This window comes from Lepidothrix coronata, unplaced genomic scaffold (assembly GCF_001604755.1).
Source record: "Lepidothrix coronata isolate B3197 unplaced genomic scaffold, Lepidothrix_coronata-1.0 Scaffold23, whole genome shotgun sequence".
Taxonomy (NCBI): domain Eukaryota; kingdom Metazoa; phylum Chordata; class Aves; order Passeriformes; family Pipridae; genus Lepidothrix; species Lepidothrix coronata.
The window spans coordinates 5179044-5185301 of NW_016690203.1; the positions used below are offsets into that span (position 1 = coordinate 5179044).

A 6258-nucleotide genomic window follows, 5' to 3' on the forward strand; every position below is an offset into this window, starting at 1 on the left:
GTAGGTGTTGTTCTTTTAAGAAGAAAGTGTGGTCTGCTGAGCAGACTAGCAAGGACAAAGGCCTTAAATGATGCTGTCTGTTTTCCTTTTTAATTGATTTCTTTTATAAATGCTGTCTGACTTTGCTACCAGTCCTGACTGGAGGGCAGGCAGTGTTCACCAGTGTGAAAGGCTCTATTTATTCTTCATCCACAGCTTTGAAGGGAAGCACAAAGGTAATCAGTACATTCTAAATAGAGAGTGCAATGCAGACAACTGCCATTTATAATAAATAAAGAATGTTTTCTGTGTGTGTTTTCTTTAAGAGCACTAATGGTAGTGCTTTGGGGTACTTGTGACAGATTATAGGGTGTCCAACCCTTGGCTTTGCACTATTTTTCTACCTATGTTTTTACAGCACGACTGTCATTTCCATTTGATTGATGGACTTGAAGTTGTGAGTCTTACTTTAATGAAGCCTCAAGGACAAAGATGTAGGAGCTGTACGGTCTCTTTAACCATAACCAGCGTTGCAATGTCCCAATGTCCTCTGCATGTTAAAATTGGTGGGTTTTTCATGTTTTGTGACCTTACCCATGACCAACACACCCTCTGCCAGTCTAGTTTCTTTCCTCATCCTCTCCCTCTTTCCTTTGGTCTGTTTTTGCTAAAATGCCTAATGGGACGAAGGTGTCTGGTATTTTTTTCATTACTACTGTTGTGTTAATGAACCAGTCAAGTTCTTCCCTCTGTTAAAGAAATGCAACTGAAGGCAGCTGTCTTGCCCAGAATCCAGTAATGGGCAAGTTTGACCTTTTTTGATTCTTTATGTGTTTTCTGAAGCTAATGCAGATCTCTCCATAGAGTGGGAATTTGTTTAAACGGTTTGAAGAACAGTATTTCATAAAAGCACAGCACACATGCCTAGCTGTAAAGCCTGGGAAAACAACACCATTCAGTTTATTTTTAAGTGCTCGATTTAAGTGCAGTTAGTTCCCCATCAGAGGCTAATTCCTATGGAGCAGGAGGAAGGTATTCCTTTTCCCTGTGAATGTCTGGTTGCCAGTGCCAGGTCAGGTGCCTGGTGAGGGTACAAAAAGCAGTCGAAATTCAGTATGCAGGAGTTTACACAACCTGGCAACCCAAGTGCCAGTCCAGGCATCTAAGAAATCTGTATGATTGGTAGAAGTGGCACAGACTGTAAATGGAAGTCTTTACACAAAAGCTGGATTAGTAGAGCGTGTACTGCAGGAACACCTTCCTTTGGCTGAGTAAATGCAGCAAATTGACCTAGAAATAAGTTCTGGAAATACTTTAGAGGTTAAAAATTGAAGTTTTACAACCATTATTTTCTTTAAAAGGCCATGTCCAGTGCCCTATATATCCTAGCTTCTTCACTGAGCATGTGCATTAAGTAGACCCTGACCTGGCCAGCACACGAGGACATCCTAACTCTGCCGAGTAGAGCAGTACCTGTGCTGAAGCGCTGGGAGCAGTAGAGACTTCTTACCTTCTTTTCCAGAAGGTAGCTATTTTACACCAGCTGGTCATGCTCACAGAGTTTCCTGAGAATCATTTTAGCAAGAATCTTTGTACAGAGTTGGTTTTTGATTTGTGTCATTTGGGATTTTTAATTTTTAAAGAAACATTAAAGTTACTTTGTAGAAGATTTATTGCAAGCATGACAAATAATACTAATAGAAGTTAGGGAGAAAGAAACAAAAACAGGACTCCAACTACTTGTGACTCTTCTAAATCAATGTATCTGTAAATCCACCCTGCTGAACTCCATTTTAGTGATGTGGTTGGTGCATGTCAGTGCCAGGCTTCACTCCCCTTCCCACCTCTCTTCTTCCCCCCATGGCAGGTGGCTGACATGAGGGTAGCAGCTAGAGGAGAGCTCAGGGCTGTGGCAGTGCAGGAGCACATCGCCCACCCTGCAATCATCACCAGTTTATCCTGGCACCTTTAACCACTGAGAGAGAACTTGAGGGGGTTTAGGCCATTAATGTGACACTGAGAGCATTCACAGATGTCTCTCTTGGAGAACAGAAGTGGCAAGTACTCCATTCCCTCTGAACTAGGAGCATTCACCCCTTATGAAAATCGGACTTTAGATGCCTAATGGTCAGTTCCTAAAATTGGAGACCAGTGCTAGAAATCTGGATTTTTACTTCACCTGGCCCCAGATCTCCATGGCCACATATTGCACAGTATTTCTCATCAGTAACAGGGTCTGTGTCAAATACAGCTGAGGATCCCACTCAGCATCCCAAGTTCTTGTGTTAAAATGAGGATGATGATACCTGTTCCCAAACCTATCTATTCCTAAAAATATTTGTCATGTTATAGCATAAGCACTTCCCTGTAGTATTTATTCTAGAACTATGGGAGGTGGTCAGTTTGGTAAGTGAGGATTTATTATTGCCACATGGGGTTGCCTACCCTAAAGAAGGGCATGAGGGGTAACAGTAATGAATGTTTCTCTTTGCCTAATGGGCATCTTAATGATGCTGAATGCTACGTACTGTTGTCTGTCCAGTAGCATGACATAAAGTCCAAAGATAAGTTTAAAATGTACATACATTTTACTTGAATGAACTAAGAGAAACTGGATATTAGTTCCATATTTGCTTGGAAATACACAAGTGGACAGAAATCAACTGCATTTCCACAATGGGACAATGAAATCAAGTTTTGGCTGTTCTGTTCTCTGGTATCACAGTGGGTGGTTGTGCTGTAGTGCTCGCTGCTTTAAAAATTTGAAATCTGTTTTGAACTGTAATCTCCTTCTCCCAGTCATTCTTTCTCAAACTAATTCCTTTTATGATCATATTTTTCGTCCTCTGTCTCAGGCCAAAGATTCTTAGAGTGAAGTTAGTAGATTTCTTTGTATGAGGATAAAAATCTTCCAACAATTTTCTCACAAGTTTTAATAAGAAATTTGATGCTGAGATAACTGAGCAAAGATAGAAATTTCAGACTTGTCTTGTTTAGGAAAACTCATTCAGGCTTAAAAGTTGTCTTGTAAGACCTAGATAAGAACTGCTTTATTAGAGCTCATAGGTGAAGGAGCCCTACAGCTTTTGAGCTTCACAGGAGAGATGCTTCTATTGTCAGGCAGACTTCCTTGGAAATGTAATGGGGAAAAAAATTAAAAATCTACATCCTATATACATATTTTTATTATATAAATCAAAAGAGCTTCTCTTGTATAGATCCACAGTTTAGGGCTTCAAACTCTCTGGAGGCTTTCTAGGATATACTTGTACAGGAAGATAATTTTAAAAATACACTGAAACAGTCGAACAGAGTATTCTAGTTATAAACTAACTCTGGTTATAAACTTTCACATGTGAGTGTGTGGGATCAGACCCTAACTCATGTAGCTGGCAATAAAGATGTGAAAATTTACCTTTCCTGGAACAGTAAGAGTTTGTTCTTCTGTGGTCTGCTGGAAGGTGAACTTACTGCTAAGACTCTGGAAAACTTCAGTCTAATTTTTATTTGTCCTTTAGTTAGTAAAGTAATGAAGTGAGAGCTGAATGGTGTTGCTGAACAGGAAGCCCAAAGGCCTGTTTTGTGTCACCATTCTCAAATTTCTCAGAACCAATGTGGTTTTTTAATTTATTATTATAATTTATACGATGCATATATAATTTATAATTAGTAATTACAAAATATTGAGGTTGAAGTATCATTGCTTTTATCATATGACAGATTTATTTTAGTTGCATTCATACTGGAAGACTTCCCTGTTCTGAGTTCTGTGGAGAAGGTCATGGTGCTCCTGTCAAGGTAAATTCCTATGATTTGGTGCAGTCCACAGTAAATGTTTCCTGCTATTTTGTAGTTATATCAGAGGGATTTTTGTGATCCCTTAATTAATTCTTTGAATTGAGCAAATGTCTATTGTTAGGAAAAGTAGTTTCCTGGCAATGAATTTTATTGACCATCTTGATCTGAGCTATGCAAGATGATACTGGTTGACAAGGTCCAGCATCTTTTTAGAAAACATGACCTCATTTTTCTTCATTTTTCCCAAGAGGCTTTCTTTTTTCTTGGATGAATATTAAGGACTTCAGTCATTTGCTTGTGCCTTCTGGATGTCCAAACAGAAGCTGCAGCTTCTGGTGGCCAAGTGCCAGGAGATCCCAGACAGGTTGAACGTGCAGTAAGTTGCTCAAGTTTCAGGAAGGTGCCTGAGCTGCCTTTATGGCTTTCTGGGGCCCATGCGGTAGATGTGGTGCCCAGGGGGCTCATCCGGGTGAGGCTTCGAGTGCCACCAGCTCTGTGGCACGTGTAGTGCTGGGCTGGTGCTGCACCACAGCCTTGATGCTGGGCCATCTTCTCATGGGTAAGCGTATCCTGGAGTTTTATCAGGGGCTATATCTCAAGCTGGCCCTTTCCATAGCTACCCACTCACCCCTAAAAGTCCCCAGATTCCACAGCAAATCTCTGTTCCTTTTGTTTTTCAGTCTCTGCTACTGGCTGTTTCAGTTTCACAGAAACTTCAATTCAGATGGGCTATTTGGAGCTCAGTTGGTCTAAGCATTTGCTTTGCCTAATGGGCAAGGCTTGGGAATGAAAAGAAGCAGAACTGTTATTTATAGCATCGCAGGCACCAAGGGCCACCTCGTGAGAGCTCTTGAGTGTCCAGCACTGCTTATTTCTCGACAAAGTGTGTGTTTTAAATATATGTGGTTCAAAGTGTTTGAGTCTGATACTAAGGTGCATTTCTGTGCACTGCGATGAGCTGGCAGTGGTCATGGACCCCTCCTCAGTGTCTACGTGTTGTTTCCCTGGTACCTCTTTAGGCTTTCACAATTTGTTTATCAGAGTTTTTTTCTTCTTTTCCTCCAGGTAATACACTTTCTTCACCACTTTTCTCCTGGTGAAGGGCAAAAGAGTTTGATCTTTGTAAGATTTGTTAAAATACTTTTGTGTTTATAAGAGGAAAGCTGACATGTATAAAGGAATAAGTGCTTTTGTAAATTTTTTTTGTTGTATGATTCAGCATTTAAATGTTTTACAGATGCAATTTTTTGCACTCTATCTGCATATATTCATAAAAATTGTATTTATTTTCTGTCTTTAAGATTTACTTTGTTTTTTCTTCCAATGTTCTAAAATGCAGTATGTGCAACATTAAAATAATAGTGTAAAGACATTGTCTCATTTTGTTGTAATCTTTAACTGCCTTTAAAAAGATAACTTAGGGAATTTATGGAAAGAATTTGAATACATCAGAGGTGCTTAATGGAAATTTTGAGGATAAAAGAGGGTAGAGGAGATGGGATCAGAATCTTGACTCTTATTTACTTTCACCAGAATAAATGAATTAAAATCCTTTTAAAGAGCATGGGGCAGGCTCTGGGTTAGCTCCTGAGTGCTGCTGCAGCAACGTGAAGGCAGCGGTGGTGTTCCCTGTCTGTACGTGGGATACAGGACTACTATAAATCTGCTCCACTGCAAAATCTGGTGGAGACCTTGACTAGGGGTGTACCAGGAGCAACTTGGATGAGCTGGAGCTACTCCAGGCTGTAGATGGGGGATGTGGGGCAGGCTGCAGGAGGAAAAGTCTGCTGTTTTCTCTTCCCTTGTTCCCTCAGCTCTGCCTATCCTTGCAGCAGAATGGGGCCTCCAGCTCTGTGTTTCCAGAGGACCTGAAGGAAGGCTACACCCTGACGTGTAATTTCAGAAATACATGTTCCTTAGTTTTCCCAAACATCCACATCCTGCAGTGCTTATGAGAGACAATCCCAGCTGTGCATTTTGAGCATCACATATTAAAGGGATATTTACTATTAAATATTTCCAGCTTAGCTACAATTATTCAGCACCCGAAGGTAGGATTTTCCAACTGGGTGAGATATCCTATTGAGGGCTTTTCACCTCAATAGATTATCTGAAAGGTTTTGAGAGTATTGCCTCTGAGAATATCTTTTCAGAATGAAGATTGAGGAGAACATCACTGTTGTCACCTACAGCTCAAAATTTTGGTCATGCATGTACATTTTTTCCCCCGCTGGTTTGTTCAGAATAAATTCAGCACTGATATTCAGCTCAGTTAGGACAGTACTTTTAAAAAGTATGTAAAAATGACAAATTACTTGTTTGGTCATGCCTCTCTTCTCTCCACAAATGAAGCTGCAAGCTAATTTGTTCTGGCTTTCATTCAGTGGAAAGCAAAATCTTTGTTTGTTTGGAGGCAAAGGAAGCACGGGCAAAAGAATAAGAGGAAATAATGCAACTAGATTCATGAAATGGTTGAAGGTA

The 6258-nt window shown here is 40.3% G+C and overlaps 1 protein-coding gene across 7 annotated transcripts in view; it reads left to right on the forward strand.

Annotated features, from left to right (window-relative positions):
• Positions 1 to 6258, forward strand: part of RNF144B (ring finger protein 144B) — a 104756-nt gene that overhangs the window by 91272 nt on the left and 7226 nt on the right. The window lies entirely within an intron of this gene.